Source organism: Acomys russatus, chromosome 13 (assembly GCF_903995435.1).
Source record: "Acomys russatus chromosome 13, mAcoRus1.1, whole genome shotgun sequence".
Classification (NCBI taxonomy): Eukaryota; Metazoa; Chordata; class Mammalia; order Rodentia; family Muridae; genus Acomys; species Acomys russatus.
In genome coordinates this window covers 22,933,757-22,954,000 of record NC_067149.1, presented here as the reverse complement: position 1 = coordinate 22,954,000, position 20,244 = coordinate 22,933,757, and the positions used below count along the sequence as shown (strand labels likewise).

General features: G+C 41.5%; 1 protein-coding gene across 1 annotated transcript in view; it reads right to left on the bottom strand.

Moving 5' to 3' along the window:
- Slc25a26 (solute carrier family 25 member 26) overlaps nt 1-20,244 on the bottom strand; it is a 130,633-nt gene that overhangs the window by 45,599 nt on the left and 64,790 nt on the right. The window lies entirely within an intron of this gene.

Sequence of the window (20,244 nt, the reverse complement as noted above, 5' to 3'; positions counted from 1 at the left end):
GCCATAGGGCTTCTGTTCACCGTAACTCCCAGTTCCAGGTGACAGTCCTTCGTGGTGGGGAAGTCTAGCCCAGTGGCAGGGGCTGGAGGCAGCTGGTCACACCACATCCAAGTCACAGACTGAGCAATGCATGCAATGAGCTAGTGCTCAGCCTTCCCTCTGCTTTACACAGCCCGGCATTGCCACCTAGAGAAGAGTCCCATTACAACTAAGAAAGCTCTTGCCACATCAGTTAACATAATCAAGCCACCATGGCCTCTCAGCCACCCTCAGAGGCTCTACGTGATGCCTGGCAGGTGTGTCTGGAGGCTTCCCTCCCTCCTAGGTGTCACACTGACCACTGGCCGATATACAGCTCTCCCTGATGGTGGAGCTCTGGATTTGGCTAGGCTCAGCAAGCTTCAGGATCCTGCTGCCTCCATCTTTCCAGCACTGTGATGACGGGGGCTTGCAGCCAGGCTGGACTGTGGGTACTGGGGACCAAATTCAGGTTCCACTGAGCAAACCATCCTCCCAGCACCTGCTTCCCCATGACGTCACTGGTAGCTTAGCAACTGATGCTAATCTACTTAACTGCCATTTCTTTATCTGGTGTGCCTCAGTGTGTGGCTGCTACACTGGTTTCTTGTCTCCTCTCTGAGTGTCACTGAGAGTAATGAGCCCTCAGGTGAGGGCTGCCAGGAAAGAAGATTCATGAGTAAAACCAAAGGAGGCAACCAGACCAACAGATGTACAGGCGGCAGCCCAGACACGCAACAAAGCGAGGGAGCGTGACTCCTGCAAAACCCTTTACTATTGAACCCAAAGACAGTGAAACCAGCAAAGCACCAGACAAACTGCAAAAAAATAAAAAATAAAAAATAAAACCAGCAGAAATAAAAAGCTCCGTGAAGTAAATAACACACGGTGGGGAGCATCGCCAACGCATTATACCAAGCGAGAACAGGTGTGAGGGACGAGGACAAGGTGGAGGCAGGCACTGCCACATCCAGACAATAGTCAAGAAAAATCACTATCTCTTATTTTACTTTATATTGTGTGCTGTGCTCATGTGTACATGTGTACATGAGGGTACATGTACCCATGGAAGCCAAAAATCATCATTGCAATACCTTCCTCAGTTTCTCCACACCTTACTTTTTGAGGCAGGTTCTCTCTGTGGAGTTAGCACTCTCAGATCCAGCTAAACTTTCTGGCCAGTGAACTTCAAGGTTAGAATGACAGATGTACTCTGCTGTCCCTGTTTTTTGGTTTTCTTTTTGGTATGAGTGCTAAGGATTTGAACTCAGGTCCTCACACTTCTACGGTGAGCACTTTACCTACCGAGTCATCTCTCCAGCCTCCATAATCTTACGGTTTTCGAAAGCTGGCATGATTTTCCAAGTGGAAAATTGCATACCTGACTTCACAGGACTGGTCCCAGTTAAAGTGCAGGTGCCCCACAGCCAGTGTTTGTAATATGTGTACAATAAATATGAAACATAAGTGAATTTCATAATTAGGCTTGAGTCCAATCAAGATATCTCACCATGTACATATAAATATTTAGTGGAAGTGATAGTGCACACTTTTAATCCTATCACTCTCAGAAGGTAGAGGCAGGATCTCTGAGTTCCAGGACACACACACACACACACACACACACACACACACACACACACACACACACACACACACACTCTCCAAACAACAAATAAATCCCACAAAACAAAATATGTCAATGTTCAAAAATACTTTACTTGTATAAGCAAGCAAATACAATTTGCACCAAAAAATAAGAATCTTTTTTCCAGTTGGAATCCTTAAATTCAGGAATGCTTGGAAAGAGTTTTGTTGTTGTTGTTGTTGCTGTTTTTAATTTAATAATGTAGGGGCTGCAGATAATTGAAGCTGTGCTGAGCATGGGATAACTGTTAGGGTTTTAGTTTTATTTTGTTTTGTTTTTGCAGTGATCGGAGGGCCAAGGAATGCCTCAAAGATCACACCACACAACACACCTCACACAAGAGATTCATTTGGGGGAAGGAGCAAGGCTGCTTCTGAACGAGGATGAAAAGGAACGGGGCAGGCCGCAAAGGCGTGGGCTTTATAAAGAGTATGCACAGAGCATGTTCATAGGGAGAATCCACACGTGGTGGCAGTGGAAATGTGTCGGTTTGGGGGTTGGTGATGATGTGGCTGCTGGCACTGGGTCACCGAAGGCAGGCTGGAGGAGCACCTGGTCCTGGAATGTGGGTGGTTCTCAGTTTATCAACATTAACACTTTCAGTTCAATACCTAGGCATAAATACTACCAAAACCTAAACACACACACACACACACACACACACACACAGAGAGAGAGAGAGAGAGAGGGAAGAGGAGAGAGAGAAGAGAGAGAGAGAGAGAGAGAGAGAGAGAGAGAGAGAGAGAGAGAGAGAGAGAGAGAGAGAGAGGGACGGAGAGACAGGGAGAAACGGAGAAACAAAGAGCTTTCAGTTATCCATTTGTTTTCAATAGCCTCCTGTTAGGAATTGGAGATCACTTCCCAATTCTCGAAATAATCACTCAGCAATTCAACTCGTTCTCTCTAGCAAAACATGGAAACTCCTTGTGCATCCATAGAAATGATAAGGTTTGTTTTCAGTTTTTTCTGCAGTCATTTCCAGAACCTTAAGCAGTGCTGACCAAGGCCCTCTAAGAAAACAGCAAGGGAGCAATTAGAGAGAGGCTCTTGAGAGTCAAAAATTCTAAATCCAGAATTCTTGTCCAGATGTTGGAATGAGGCACTCCAGGAAATAACTGTCTTCCATGGGAGTAGGCATGCTGCCTTAAGTCCCTGCTTTAACATAGCCTTTGCTATTAATGATGGCATTCACAATACATGGGACTTTGATTTTACCAACATTAATTCCTGCTATTTACCAGCATTTTTTAGCATCATACTGCTCAGAAAACAAAGGGAGAGGGAAACAGAACATTGAAGAAGCTCAATGGTTAAATTTTGTAACTTCTTTTTCTATCAGTGTCTAACTTAACAATAGGAGATGCCTATTCATCTAGGCTTCTGCAGCAATATTTCTGATAATGATGGTTTCCTAAAACATGCTTTCTTTTCTTCTCTTTCCTTTTCTTTTCTTTCCTTTCTTTCTTTGCATGCATCTCTGGCTGACCTTTAACTCACAATGTAGACCAGGCTGGCCCCAAACTCATAGAGATTTACCTGTCTCTGCCTCCTGAGTGCATGGAATAAAAGAGTATGCCACAATGCCTGGCTGGCTTCCTAAATCTTTGTTTGTATGTTTGGGTTTTTGAGACAGGGTCTCACTAGGTAGCTCTGGTTATCTTAGAACTTGCTCTGTAGAACAGCCTGGACTCGAACTCACAGAGAAGCACCTGCCTCTGACTCCAAAGTGCTGGGATTAAAGACTTCCTAAATTCCTAAAGAATAAATAAATTAAGAATGTAAAGCTAACTAAGCATACTGAAGATCCTCAGCTAAGCCTGAGTCGCTTGTGCGGATGCACTCTTATACTGAATCCTCTCCTGTTCCCCTTCCTAGCACCACCTTTAATTTCTCCAAACAGCTCAGTGGTATTCAAAGTACTTTGGGAAGTGGCGCTATTCAAATAAACTGACAATAGTGAGCTAAGCAATGCAAAACCTCGAGAAATTTATAGACACAAAAGACAAAAAAAAGCAGCTGGTGGGCAAGAGGGGTCAATAAACACTACGTGAATGAGACGTGGAAGGAAAGATGGTTAGTTCTGAGTCTGGGTAGAATAAAACCCAACAAAGACAAGAGCAGATATCATTTAGATACGCAATCACTTAGAATTACAATCTTCCCAAACCCAGATGCCTAGACACCAGTGTAAATCAATAAAGGCCAGGACAATATACACCCCCTAGAGCCCAGCAAACCTACCACAGTATCCCTAGGAAACGCCACATAGCTGAAGCACAAGGCGAGTATCATAGAATAGCCTTTATGAAGATGAAATAAGTCGTTAAAGAAGATGAATAAATCTCTTAAAGAAATACATGAAAACACAACCAAATAGTGGAAAAAATTAATAAAACAGTTCAAGACCTGAATGTAGAAGCAGAATCAGTAAATAAAATCAAAACTGAAAGAAAACTGGAAATGAAAAAGTTTGGAACTCATACAGGAACCTTAGAGGCAAAGTTCACTGAAAGAATACAAGAGACAGAAGAGAAAATTTTAGTCACTGAAGACAAGATAGAAGAAAATATCTAGGGTCATAGAAAATGTTAAATCTAAAAACTCCAGGCATAAAACATCCAGGATCTGGGAAACTATGAAAAGATAAAAATCTACAAATAACAGGAATAGAAGAAAGAGAAGAAATCAAAGTCAAAGGTACAGATAACATATTCAACAAAATCACAGAAGAAAATATTCCTAACCTAAAGAAGGAAATTCCTATTAAAGTACAAGAAGCATACAGAACACCAAACAGATGGGACCAGAAAAGAAATTCCCCTCACCACATAATAATCAAAACACTAAACATACAGAATACAGAACATTAAAATCTGCAAGGGAAACATATAGAGGCCGACCTTTTAGTATAATACCTGACTTCTCAATAGAGATTTTAATAGCCATAAGAACTTTGGACAGATGTTTTACCAACTCTAAAAGACTACAAATGCCTAACAGACCTTTTCATCACACTAGACGAAGACAGACAGACATTCCATGATAAAAACCAATGTTAAGCAGTATGCATCTACAAACCCAACCTTACAACTTCAACTAGGTAAATAAAAAAAACTAGAAAAATATATCTTGAGTGAGATAACCCAGACTCAGAAAGACAGCTATTATATTTGCTTATATGTAGATATTAGCTGTTAAGACAATGATAGCCAAGCTACAATCCACAGAACCACAGAGGTTAGGTATACGAGGGAAGAAGGGAAACAGACATATCTCTCTAAGAAAGGCAAACAGAATAGATAGCTATGGATGAATGGGGGGATGGGACTGGAATGGGAGGATCAAGCAGGGATTGTGAGGGAAGAAGGACATGAGGGTGAGACAGCTAAAATTCAGGGACATTCAAGTGGTAGTGCGGAAACCTAATACAGAGAGGCTTCCTAAAATATATGCATAAATGAAGGCAATTTAAATGAAATCACCAAATATTGGAGGAGACAGAGCCCCAACCAGATATCCCTTGTCACCAAAGAAATCCTGGTACTGGGATTTGGGTTACATCTACCTGACTTCCTGGCCAAAGGGTTCCCATAGGAACCCCCTAATAACCCAGGCTGTTGCCAAGGCTATAGGTTGTTCTTCACAAATTGATGATAAGTCCCTATTACTCAAAATTACACCAATATAACTCATTGAGTATGGAAAAGTTGAGCTGGTGTCTACCTAGAGCCTTCTCCGCTATGGGCCAGACTTCTTGGTACAGAAGGTATCTTGCTACCAAAAAAGAAATGTAAACATCAACCCAGCTACCTACCTTTCCATCTACAATGGTGTCCTGCCTGCAAGATATACTAGTGCAAAACTTGTACAAAGAGTATGTGAGTAACCAACCAATTTGACTTAAGGCCTACTCTATGAGATGGAACCCATACCAGACACTGCTTGGGTGACCAAGAGCCTGAGACTAGATAGTCCAGGAACCTAGGGGGGAGACACTACTGTTCTACTAAAGGAATGTAGCAATGAAGTGACTCCTACTGACATCCTGCTATACTCATAGACTAGTGCCTTGCTCAGCCATCATCAGAGACTCTTTCTCATGAAGCAGATGAGAACAAATACAGAGACCCACAGCCAGACAATGTGCAGAGAGTGAGAGACCTTGGAATACTCATCCCTAAATGGGATGTTCCCATCAAATTCCTCCCCTCAAAGCTCAGAAAACCCTTTGGGAGAGGAGGAAGAAAGGGTGTAAAAGCTGGAGGAAATGCAGGACGCCAAGGAAATAAGGCCTTCTAATTACAACAGGACCAATGCACATATGAACTCACAGAGACTGAGGCAATAAGCAAGTGCAGGACCTGCATAGGTCTCCACCAGAAGACCTATGGACCTAAGAAGAAAGGACACATGCCCCCATCCCTAATCCAGAAGTTGTCTCCAATTGATAACCACTTGCGAATGAAAATTTAGTTTTCTCCAAGGGAGTTTTGCTGGGGAAACAAACTACTCTTAGAATAGGCCGCATGCCCAGCAGTAGATGTCAACAGAAAATGAACTCAATGTCGTCTTTGGAGGTTCCTTGCTCATAATGTCATGTCAGGGCTTTGTGTTTCTTTCTTTCTTTCTTTCTTTCTTTCTTTCTTTCTTTCTTTCCTTCTTTCTTTCTTTTTCCCTACAGGTTCTTTGCATATATATTATGGCTTCTTGATTTGTCTTTTTATGGTATTCCCTAGTGCGCAAAGCAGTGAGTCTATTTTGTTGTGCCCTTTCTTGGACTCTTCACCACTCTTTCTTCTTCCTCTCCCTAAGGGTTTCCTGATCTCTGAGGGGAGGAATTTGATGGGGACATTCCATTTAGGGATGAGTGTTCCAAGGTCTCTCACTCTCTGCACATTGTCTCGCTGTTTATTTTGTTCTATTCTGATGTGTTTGTTTGTTAATATTATATTCTTTTATTATTACTCCTTAGATACATGTTAATTTTCTAGGCAGAGACCAAAAGGGAGTGTATCAAGACAGGGAGGACCTAGAAGTAGAGGGAGGGGAAACTGTAATCAGGGTATGTTATATGAAAAAAAAATATTTTTAATTGAAAAAAGACCAACTAGACAAGAAGCAGGTTCTTCAAGAATATAAAAATTAAAAAATAAGCAAGATTGGTAAAGCACTTAGCTAAACTAACAGGGAGCTCACAATGTATACAGCTAGAAATGATGAGCATGTGTTTACAAGGCGCTGACAGAATAGAGGACTGTGGGGGAATATAGGGAATGGGTATTGTCTTAATGTACATATTATTTAGATAGAAGCAACCCATACAAAATTAATTTTCTTTACCAAAACATGACAGCAAAATTTTCTGTACTCTTTAGATGAGCCATAGAATATTTGCCTTTATAGGTTTTGGTTATTAATAAATCAACACAGGGCAATAGATACCAGCATAGAGAGGGCAGAAGAAACCAGATGAGAGAGATGTCTGTATGGATGTCTGTGGCTGTCACAAAGCGCCTTCTGTTGCCTAATGACTCATAGAGATGGAGGCGGTGCTATTAGGAGCCTTCGCCATTCCAAGGTCAGCAGACTCTATCAGGGTCTTTCAGGTGCCTGATGTTTCACAGGGCAGCATCCTGCAGAGTGAATAAAGTTAACTTGTACTTATCCATATGGACTACACTGTATGTGGAAGTACTTTCTGACACATCACAGACAATGCAGCAAGCAATGGTCTCAAAAGATAATGTAAGTGTACTTACACAAACGCCCATGCCTAAAAGTAGGAAGATCCCAATGACATGATTTCAGTTTTCAGATCAGGCCCATGGGGCTATGGACATGATGGAGAGCAGGACAGTGAGCAAGAGAGAGAGGACAAGCCAGCATGCCTAGCCCTTCTGAAACTCTGGGTTGGATCCCAGCACTGTAAATAAGTGCACAGATAAGAAGGGCAGGTCAGATGGCTCAGTGGGTAGAGATTCTTACTGCAGGAGCCTTGCAGACCAAGTCTGACACCCAGAAATCACCCAGAACCCACATACTGGTAGGTGGGAGAGCTGACTCCATAAAGTTGTCCTCTGACCTCTACACACATGGTATGGTATGTGCACACACAACACACACACACACACACACACACACACACACACACACACACACACCCCATTATTTTAATAAAAAACAAATTGAAAAATAAGTTGAAATGAGGCCTGCTTCCTTGGTTAAGTCTTCCTGCTCCAGTTACCACTCATCTAGGATTCCTTCCCTTGGGACGCAGACACAATGTCAACATGATGTGGAAATCTGTAACCAGATACCAAGGGCAGAGCAAACACATGCATTCTGGAAAAGTCATAAAAAGATCCAAGATTAATTATAAAGTCCAAATGACTGAACAAATTCATTTTTAATAAAACACAACTTTGAAGGAAAAAATTACATGGTGTTTGTATACCAAATATCTGCAGACTTTCCCGGGACATTCATGGGCCAGGGGAGAAGTAAAGTGGATGAGGAGGGCACATTCTCCTCCTCACATGTTCAGTCTTCCTTCACCCTGCTTCCTTCCAGCTCCTCCACCTCCGTGAGGTCTTTCTTTTCCTGTGTAATATTTCCTTTACCAGCTCTGCTTGTCTTCTTCTTTGATGTTTCAAATATCACATTGGGATGTTGGCAAGAGTAAGGGGCAAAGAAGCAGACATTTTTCCTCTGCACAGTACCTTGTCCCCGTGGAAGACTAAGTGGACACTGTAAATGGCTCATTTAATAACGCAGCCCTGCAGTCAACCATTTCCCTCTAAAACCCACTTAGTGTACGTACCAACTGGGGTAGGGTACGGGAATTCACCTTTCCTTGGAACCTCTACCTTTGTTCTTTTTTCTTTAAGTCTTGTACAAGTTAGAAATGCATGCATGTTTTAGGAGAAATACTTACTCTAGGACTGTAGAAACATCAAAGGAGACCAAGATAAGGAGAGCTGGCGAAGGAAATGGTACACAGGGAAAACCTCATTGGGGTAGAGCTGGAAGGAAGCAGGGTAAAGAAGATTGTGCCAGAGCCTGTTTAAACCTTCCATATGCTTCTCTTAAATAGTCACCTACAGGACACCTGTCTTCCACACACAACCCTATGCAGTGACTTGCGCACACCAAGGCTTGACAACCACTATGATAATACAGAGTATAGAATAAAGGGCCCTACAGCTGTGCATACTCAAACCCTTCTGTTTTAAGATGCTTACAAACTCAACCCGGAGGACTGATGGGGCAGCAACTCAAAAAGAACTCCTTGCCTGGGGAGGCCCAACTGTGTTGTAGTGTTAAACTCCTTAGTTGTAACCAGTGCTCACAGCTCTACACTTTGTGGTAAGCATCGTGCATGAGGCTGTAAGCAGTGTCAGGCTCAGAGCAGATGTATAATACTGAAGTCAGTGGTTCACTCACTCAAAAAACACACGCAATGTTCTGGAAGCTGCAGAAAGGGGTATCAACTGCTTCTTGTGTTTCCAGACAGTTCTTTCTCACTGTGGCCTCCTAAAGGACCATGCCCCAGGCACTCCTGTAGAGTTCCACTTTACAAAGTGCTAGGCACCTACAGGCCTTGGGTCAATTAGAAAAGCATATATTATAACAGGGCAGAGGTAACTAAAGATGGAAGACATCAATAAGCTGGGCCTCCTACCAGGAAATCAACCAGATGTTGTTTGTGTTTTGGGCTAGAGAGCTGTGGGGACCTTGAGCACAGAAAGGACATTTGCCGTTCCTGTCACCTCAGTTGACCCAAGACCCACAGTCAAAACCAGTGAGTCCACATATAAAAAAGGAGGAAATGAGACATTTCCACAATGGCTATCTATGAGCTCAGGAGAAAGCAGAGAACACATTGAGCAAAATGAGGGGCTGGAGCCTGGTCCCCTGATAGGGCTCATAAGAATCTGGGGCAGCACGACTAAAGCCCCGTGTCAGAAGCTAATAGAAACAACAGGGTCCCATCAGCAGACTCCATCCTCATGGTGACACTTGGTTTGGAATGTGGCTGTGCTCTTGACTGTTCCGTGGGTGCTAACACCCACACGACTCTTTCCCTGTGGTAAGGTTGGTTTCTCAACAATTCCTCCAGCTCCATCTCACTCAGCCAGCCCGCACAGATGACGTAAGCACAAGGATGGCCAGGGAGAGACTCACGCTGTCCTGAGGGTCTCAATGCACCAAGAGTGCAGTTAAAAGCTCTCCATCAAGCCATGGGCACTGTGCCCCTAAGTCCTTAAAGAAAGGGGAAACTCCAAATATTGCAAAGTGAACTCCAAATTACAAACACTGGTAACACTTCATACACAGTGAAGTATATTCTAGAAATGTGAAGCTGCTCCACCATTCTGACGTCACTATGATTGTAGTTAGAGCAGATGAAGAAGTGCTGTGTGGTTGTCTAACAGATACGGAAAAGCCCCCTGAAAATATTGCACGCTTACCATGAGAACACAGATATAGAAAAGGCCCCTGAAAATATTGCACATTTATCATAACAACACAGCTAGCCGACTAAGAACAGTAAGGAATTTCCTCCTTAAGAAATAAGATGAAAAAAAGAAAGAAAGAAAGAAGAAAAGAAGATTAAAGGCTGGCATGATGGCTCAGCAAATAAGACAGCTGCTATCAGCCTCAACCTAAGCTTGGTCCCTGGGACCCAAAATAGTGAATAGTAAAAGCTGACTCCATAAGTTGTCCTCTGACCTACCTACACACATACACACACACACACACACACACACACACACACACACACACACACACACAGCATTATGTACTTACACAGGACCATGCATACATTGAAAAAAAGAAATGTTAAAATGCCTTTAATCCCAGCACTCAGGGAGGCAGAGGCAGGCCAATCACTGTGAGTTCAAGGCCAGCCTGATTTACAAAGCGAGGTCTAGGACAACCAGGGCTACACAGAGAAACCCTGTCTCAAAAATAAAATAAATAAAAAGAAAGAAAGAAAGAAAGACAGAAAGGAAGAAAGAAATGTGCAAACATTTTCGAATAAACTTCAAATGTAAAACATGCATAATTGAGCAACAGCTATTAAAACACTAAGTGGCAAAGGCCCTGAATGTACCTTTCCCATGGGACCATGAAAAGATGTTCAGAGTCACTTCTAACCAATATTTTACTAGAGGGCTGAGCCAGAGCAGCCAAGCAAGAAAGAAATAAAGTGATTGCATAATGGAATGGGAAAGTTCAAAATTGTGAAGGCTGTCAACACCAATCACTGGCAAGGCTATGGGGCAACTAGAGCCCTCAGATGGCTGGGAGAAGTCTAATGTGGCCCAATCTCTCTGGGTAGCTGTTTTCGTTTTGTTTTTTAGACAAAGCTTCCTCATGTAGCCCAGTCTTGCCTTGAACTTGCAACTCTTTTGATTCAGTCTCCCAAGTGCTAGAATTACGGGCACATGCCAACCATGGATGTCCAGTTTCCACACCATATTGACCACATTTGCCACTAAGTACATATAACAAATACCATACATAGGAATGAACAGAGTTGCTTTACTAACCTGGGCCCAGAGCTGACAACCCAGATGTCTACCTATGGGAAAACAGGTGAACCAATGGCCACATCTTACTCAACTAAATACCACTCAACAACCCAAAGGGAGAGAGGCAACTGTCACATGCAACAGTATGACTGAACTCCAAACACTGTATGGAGCCCAAGACAGACAGGGGATACTTAAGCAACCTGTGGGTCACAACCCCTGCAGGGGATTGAATGACCCTTTCACAGGGGTCACTTAAGACCATCAAACCCATAATTTACATTACAATCCATAACAGTAGCAAAATTACAGTTATTAAGTAGCAATGAAAGTAATTTATGATTGGGGTCATCACAGCATGAGAAACTGTATTAAAAAATACAGCTAAGCTGGGCGTGATGGTGCACGCCTTTAATTCCAGCACTCGGCAGACAGAGGCAGGTGGATCGCTGTGCGTTCAAGGCCAGCCTGGTCTACAAAGTGAGTTCCAGGATAGCCAAGGCTACACAGAGAAACCCTGTATCAAAAAATCCAAAACAAAAACAAAGCAAAGCAAAACAAAAAACCAGCCAGATTATTCTCAGAAGTTAAGAAGAAGAAAAAGCTATGACACAGAGTGATGCAGATCACGCTACTGTAACAAGAAAGTTATGTTTAGTAGAAGGCATCAGAGCTCTTAAATCCCTTTTATCTGCTTGAAAAGAAAGCTGATTCAAAGAAGCCCATGGTCATAAATGCCCAGAAGCAACTCGAAGCTTCCCTTCCTGTCGGTCGGTCAATGTCACACCATACAGACCCCATCACAAGGTGCTACCTTCTTTAGTGTAAGTTCCACTCATCTTTGCAGAGTCACTTGCTTGTCCACAAGTATGCCATCACCTATCCTTACTCTACACGCTGTTTGTTCTTCCAAAAGAGCCCTGTGCTCCTCTGCAGCCCATTTAAGACAGCAGGTTCTACACACCCCACGCGAACTCCACTAATGATCCTATCTATACAAATGTGATCGTGTGTGTGTGTGTGTGTGTGTGTGTGTGTGTGTGTGTGTGTGTGTGTGTGCTTGCTTGCTAGTTTGTTTCCCCCACCCCTTGGTAATCTGTCTTTAGTAAGTTTAATTTTGGGCCCTCAAACACTAAATCTGAGTTAAAGAAAAGGTCTTTCATGGACATAAAATATGAAGCTAAATAAGATGAGGCTTATAAATGAACTTTGGGAAGCAACACAGAATATTATTTTAGCTCTTTACATTATTTCTTCTTCTTTCATCAGAATATTTTTTAAACATGACTTTATGTTAGTAGAGGCCTCTTAACAGCATGACAGTCGAATCTGGTGTGGCCTCTACTCCTCCTCACAGATCAGCTCTTGGCAACCTCTCCGTCTCTCAGGCCTATCTTCTACCTCAGAGGACAGACACGCTGACGGAGAACAGCTGTGAATGCTGGGCCACCAGGCGAGGGAAGAAGGAAGAGATGGCCCTGTGTGGCCAGCCTTCAGACAGGTGCCACAATGGACTCTGACTCCAACATCATATTTCAGTAGAAACCTTTGCACAGGCAGTTTTATCATACCATTTCTTATTTGCAATTGTTTTGAGATAGTATAAACAATAATAATACAAAAATAAGACAAAAAGGATCCATAAAGGAAACCTATGCCTCCTTCATAAAACTTAACAAAGAATGTATTATGAATAGTTTGGCCAAAGTGGTTTATTGATAAATGTTTTCCAGTTATGAACAGGTACTCCTAGAAAACTGACATGCAGGGAGTTAAAAAAAAAAAAACAAAAACAAAAAAACCACCTAAGTTATTACTGATAAACTATTTAACAGAGATTGAGTGCTAAGCTACAAACTGGCTGGTAACTTAGTCATAGCAGACGTATAAAACTTTAAATTCTAAGTCAACATTCATTTGCCAACTCTTATTTGTTATTAAAACCACATGTTGGCGCTGAGTCATTTTATGGTTCATTTGAAACAAACATGCAGAAAATTACAGGAAACAAATAGAGCCCCAGCAGCTAAAGCAAGACACTCACTCCAGCACAACCTGTCACCAGGCTTTAGGATGCCATTGCTAAAAAGTGCATCTGTGGCAGAAGGGGGGGGGGGGTGTGCTAAGAAGAAAACTGCACTGTAGTGATGAGGCTACAACTGTGGGCAACAGCCTATTTTTTATTCTAGAAATTGGAAAGCATGGATCTCGTTGCTTGTTCGATGAGAAAACACATCACAACACTTTAACAAAACTAAAATGGGTATTAAACTGGTGAGCTAATATTACTGCCTAGGACTCCTTTCTTGAAGGATTCTTTCCTCACAGCAAATACAGTGTCATCTCAAAATCTCCCACCCCTCCCCAACAACTACCTTCAAAGTTCATTTGTGACAATACAAACACTTTAAAGCAAGTGTACCCCAGGTCATTTTGATCCAGTCTTTTTTGAGACAGGTTTCCTGCTGACAGGGTTCTCAGACAGGAACATATACCCAAAAAACCAGCATCACTCCAATGGAGGCTGGAGCTGAAGAATGTCTTCCAACCAGGGTCAGCATCCAAATGAACCAAGATCTATAGCTTTTTGGGATGCTATAGGGACCAGCAAAGTACTCCAGGTGGAGAGAAGTTGCACGCCTACTGCATAATCACCTGCAGGCCCAGTTCAAACACAGGTGCAGGATCCTATGTGGTTCCACTTTAGGTATGGCCTGAGAACAAGCATTCATTTTCAATGCCAGCTGATACTATAATCTTTGTCCAAAGACCACACTTGCAGAAGAACCTCTGTGACAAGCAGACACTCTGTGCCCGAGTTGGAAAAGCCTAGTAAGGCTTAAGTATATGTTGGCATTCATTTAAAGTGAGCTAGATATGCGGTGCACATCCAATGGTGGCACTTGGGAGGGGAGGAAGGGGGATCAGGAGCTCAAGGTCACCTTTCCACAAAGAAAGTTTATGGCCAGCCTGGACTACATGAGATCCTGTCTTCTTTTAAGTAAATATAAAAAGTGTTAGTTCTTCCTTACAAAATGTTTTCATCACATTGTTTCTTTTATTTTTAAGGTGATCTTTCTCAAGATCATGACAACTGAGATAAAAGTGACAAGAGTTGGCATACAAATGCCTAAAGCACAGCACAGAAAACTATTAGCAAAGTAAAGACACTCTAAAGACAGCATGGGAAGCCGTGCATCTGCAGAGGCTATTGTCCTGTGTGTGGGAATATGAACTATCAAACCCAGAACCTTGTATTGCTAGACCAATGAGCTTTAATGCCAGTGCTTGTTCTGTCATCTGTGTTGTTTGTTGTGTTGTTGTTCTTAGTGGTAACAGTGGATTTGTTTCATTTGTTGTTTTTTTTTTTCTTGAGATAGTGGTACCTGTACTGGTTTTCAAATCTCAATCCCTTGTTTCTGTCTCCTGAAGGCTAGGATTCTAGGCCTGTGTAACCATGCTCAATGCTATTTAAAAAGGGCAACTAATGGGCTGGAGAGATGGCTTGGAGGTTAAGGACACTTGTTTTTGCAGAGAACATCCCAGCACCACTGTTCACAAGTGCCCACAATCCCAGCTGCAGGAGATCCAACACCCTCTTCTGGCCACCACCAGCACCTACACACTACACACATATACAACAATAAATAAACAAAATACTATTTTAAAAACTTACTTCTGTTATTTTATGTGTCTGGTGCCTGTGGAGGCCAGAAGAGAGTGCCAGGTGACAGTTGTGCGCCACTGTGTGGTGCTAGTAATTAAGCCTGGCTCTTCTGTAAGAGCAACAAGAGGTCTTACCGGCTGAGCTATCTCTCCAGCACCCACCTTACCCCACTCCCCTCAAAAAAAAAAAAAAAAACCTCTGTAAAGAGCAAATGAAATGAAGAGACATTTCTCTTTCAAAAAAATACGTACAAACATACAACCAGCATTGAATTTATAATTAATTACAATTAATTAATTAAAAGTTCACTATCACCTATCAGAGAAATGCAACTGAAAACTACAATAAAACACCGCCTGACACCTGCAGTATGGTCTGAATGTAAAAGTTTACCATAAAGATGGAAAACAAGACAGATGAGTCACAGTAGTCAGACACCAAAAGAGATAAAATAAGAAAATATGAATAGAGATGCACGTTCTATGGGACAACATGAAAAGACCAAATATTATGAATCACATGGGAGAAAGAGAAGAACTTCGCCCTAAAAGGAAAAACAATATGTTGAGGAAAATCATCCTAACTTTAGAGAAACTTATCAACTTTAGAAAAAGAGATGAACATACAGACTCAAGAGGCCTTCAGAAAACAAAGACAAAACCAGAAAAGAGCCATCTCACATTATGGTTAAAACACTAGTGAGAACGCCTTTAATCCCAGCACTCGGGAGGCAGAGGCAAGTGGATCGATGTGAGTTCAAGGCCAGCCTGGTCTACAAAGTTAGTCCAGGACAGCTGAGGCTACACAGAGAAACCTTGTCTTGAAAAACAAAACAAAACAAAACAAAAAAACAAAAATAAAAACAAAAATGAAAAAACAAAAGAAACAAACAAAAACAAACAAACAAAAAACCACTAGCGAGAACAAAGAAAATGTATTAAAAACAGCAAGAGAAAAGTGTCAACTCACATATAAAGGCAAAGCCATAAGAATACAGGACATTCCTTTAAGAGAAAGCCTAAAAACAAACAAACAAACAGGAAAACACAGGACGATACATTTCTAAGCACTGAAACACAATAATTGTCAATGGAGATTGCTATACCTAGCAAAATTATATATCATAATTAAAGAAAAAAGAGCTTTCATGATTTAAAAAAAAAAAAAAACAAAGCAAACAAGCTGAGTGACTAAACTAGCCCTACAAAAGATCCTTGAAGAAACCTCAAGCTTCTCACGAGGCCACAGGAAAGAATGAGTAATGCAGGAAGACACAAAACACTACAAAAATCAACAAAATGACAGTTAGTACATAGCTTCCTATAACAACTTTGAATATTAATGGGCTAAATTCCCCAATTAAAATGAAAAGACCAGACTAGAAGACTGGATTATAAAACACCTTCTATCTATTTGTCATCTGACCAAAATATACCTTCTCGTAAAAAAACAAATAGAATCCTAGAGTAAAAGGATGGAAAAGGCATTATAAGCAAACGAAACTAGAAAGCAATAGAGGTTACCATTCTGCTATCCAATAAAACAGAAATCCAAACCAAAAATAAGAGAGAAAAGATAAACACCATCAATCCACCATGAGGATATTAGGTATCTAAGCATGTAAGTGCCATACACAGGTGCACCCAACTTTACAGAACAGCACTGGAGAAGTGAAGACACAGATTTACCCTATCACAAAAATAGTGGGTGACTTCAGTACCCACCCACACCAATAAACAGAGCATCCCAACAAAAAAACAATCAGAAATATCTATGCTAAACAGGCATCCATCAAATGGATCTAACAGACAGATACATAAGCTTCCATTACAAAACAACAACAAACTTCTTTTATATTAGATAACAATGGAGTAAAATTAAAAAACAATAGCAAGAGAAGAGACAAGGTACCAAGGAAATTCAGAAAACCATTAGGAAATACTTTTGTAACTTATATTCCACCAAAGTAGAAAATCTGAAAGAAATGGGTAAGTTTTCAGATTCATATGACCCTTCAAAAATAAACCAAGATGTGCTGAACAACTTAAAAAGACCTTTAACAGGCAAGACTGAAGCAGTAATTAAAAACAAACAAAAATTCTTAATTGGAAAAAAAATCCACACAGTTGGAGTCAATCCTGAATTCTACCAGACCTTCAAAGAGCTTAGAGTAATGCTTCAAATTATTCCAATGAATAGAAAGTTTTTAAAAAACAGTATTACTCTGATACCAATAGCAGATAAAACATCACAAGAAAACCCCAGTCTCTCTGATAAACATAGATGCAAAACTACTCAGACAGAATTCAAGAACACATTGCAAAGATCATTCACCAAGATCAAGAGGGCTTCATTTCAGAGGTACAAGGATAGTTCAATAATCCCAAATCATTGAGGCAGGAGTTAGTTCCCCATGGATAGTATGGGTGAGGGCCCACCGTAAACTATAAGGACACACCTAGAGAACAAATGATCAGAGATAAACAAAAGAGCTCATTTTACTTAACAGCCACAAAAACAAGCTAAGGTGGGCACCCATCAACACCAGCAAGGATAGTTGGCCAGCAGAAAAACCCAAGGTCATCACCTGACAAAATAAAAGAAAGATGGGTTGGAAGGACTTCAAAACATGACTAGACCCTAACCTGGCAAGCAATGTATAATCAGCTCCTTAGATGTGTCAAGGGAACATTCCCAAAATGTGCAGTGCAGCTCCATGCACTGGCTCATATAGCAAACCTATGCAAAATAAACAACTGTATGTAACCCTGTCTTTGTTTAGTCTCCACCATAAACCTTACTAGAAGCCTCTGAACAAGGCACCCACAGCAATGCCTCAGGATCGCTCCCTCCCCCACTACAGGAGCCTTAGACCTCCCTGTTCTTTGCTTAATAATCTTGCTTTGATTTGCTCCCGCTCTTTCGTCCATGTTTCTTTTTTATTTTTGTGTGAATGAGTGTCTGGTCTGCGTGTGTGTGTGTGTGTGTGTACACCACATGTGTGCAGTGCCCTCAGAGGCAAAGGAGGACAGTGTATCTCCTGGAACTGGAGTTACAGGCAATTGCTTGCCACCATGTGGTATGGGGAATTGAACCTGGGTCCTCTAGAAGAACAGCACTGCTCCTAACCCTTGAACTATCTCTCTGTCCAGCCCTTCATGCATGGTTTTTAATTCTTCAACAACATGAGACCACGAATTCTTTTTTTGAGACCATGAATTTGAGAGCCACTATCTCAGGACATTTGGTGAATGTTAGTCTTCCTGCACTTTGGTCCCTGAGTCAAGCCTGTAAGAGTTCAGAAAGGCTGCTGTTCCTAAAGATTCAGCATCATCAGGAACAAAAACAGGGACTCAATGGGTAACAACATTGCTGCAGAAACATAAGGAAATGAGTTCAAGGCCCAGCACTCACAGAAACAACTGGGTGTGGCCACTTGTGTGCCTGTGGGGCGTAGAAACCTGGGGACTGGTGGGGGGCTTGCATGCTGCCAGACTCTCTCCAGGTCCAAGAAAGACCCTGTCTCAAGTAAGTAAGGTTGTGAAAGAACAGAATACCCAAGATCCTCCTCTGGCTTCTAGGTACACACGGGTGTGAGCGCCCCCACATACATGTGTGTATATACCACATACACCACATATACCACACACATCTTTTAAAACTACCCAAGTGAATAAAACTAATATATTACATAAATGGACTTAAGATGGAAATGCCATGATCATCTCAATAGATTCATAAAAGGCTTATGATGAAAATCCATTCCTTCATGATAGAAGTCCTGAAGAAACTAGGAATGTAAGGAAGATATCTCAACATAATAAAAGTCAAGTATGACAAACCTATAGCCAACACTATACTAAGTAGGAAAAAACTCAAAGTATTTCCACTAAAATTGGAACAAGACAGGGTGTCTGTCTTAGTCAGGTTTTCATTGCTGCGAAGAGGCACCATGACCGTGGCAACTCTTATAAAGGGAAACATTTAACTGGGGCTGGCTTACAGTTCAGAGGTTTAGTCCATTATCATCATGGCGGGAAGCATGGCAGCACACAGAGAGACATGGTGCTGGAGGAGCTGAGAGTTCTATATCTTGACCAGCAGGCAGCCGAAAGAGACTGTTTGCCACACTGAGCATAGCTGGAGCATATATGACCTCAGAGCCCACCCCAACAGTGACACACTTCCTCCATCAAGGCCATACCTGCTGGACAAGGCCATGCCTCCTAACAGTGCTACTCCCTATGGGCCAAGCATTCAACATGAGTCTATGGGGGCCATACTTATTCAAACCACCACGGTATCCTTATTTGCAGTTGATTTGGTTCCATACACAGAGATCCTGAAGACTCCAGCAGAAAACTCTTAGATCTTACAAATATGTTCGGCAAAGTAGCAGGATAGGAAATCTAGATATCAAAATCAGTAGCCTTCCCAAAAGCCAATAATAAATATGCTGAGAAAGAAACAAATAAAAATATCATTCACAATTGCCTCAACAAATTAAGTTAAGTATACCATGGAATAAAACTCACCAGGGAAATAAAATACATCTACATTAAAATCTTTAAACAGTGGAAGAAGGTACAGGCAGTACCCTAGTTACTTCCAAGCCTGCTATCTGTCCTCCTGCAGTATATTCAATAAACTATGCTTACACACACACACACACACACACACACACACACACACACACACACACACACACACACACACACCCCACTGAAGAAAAAAAAATCAAAGAAGTCACTAGAAGATGAAAAGATCTTCCATGTTCATGGATTAGAGAATTAACATTTTGAAAATGGCTATTTTACCAAAAACATTCTATGAATTCAGTAAAATCCCCCAACAAAATTTGAAAATCATGCTTCATAGAAATGGAAGAAAAAACGTTAAAATTCATACAGAAGTACAAAAGATTCTGGGTTGCCAGAACAATCCCGAAGAAAAAGTACAATGCTGGAGATACCACCATCCAGGACTTCAAGCTATACTACAGGCATGGTAATAAGAACTGCATGGTGCTGGCATGGAAACAGACACATATGTCAACGGAACAGAACAAAGCACCTAGACATAAACCCAGATATAAACAGAGCTACAATTACCTGATTTTTACAAAGATGCCAAAAAATCCACACTGAAGAAAAGACCACCTCTTCAACAAATAGTGCTGGCAAAACTGTATGTCCACATGCAGTCTAATGATACCAATCCCTATCTTTCACCCTTGTAAGAATCTACCCCAAACACAGCAAAGACCTTAATGTCAGATTAGAAACTGAAATTGACAGAAGACAAAGTAGAGGAAAGGTTTCTAGATGTCAGGATAATTAATCTGAGCCCAGTGGCCCACACTCACATTCACA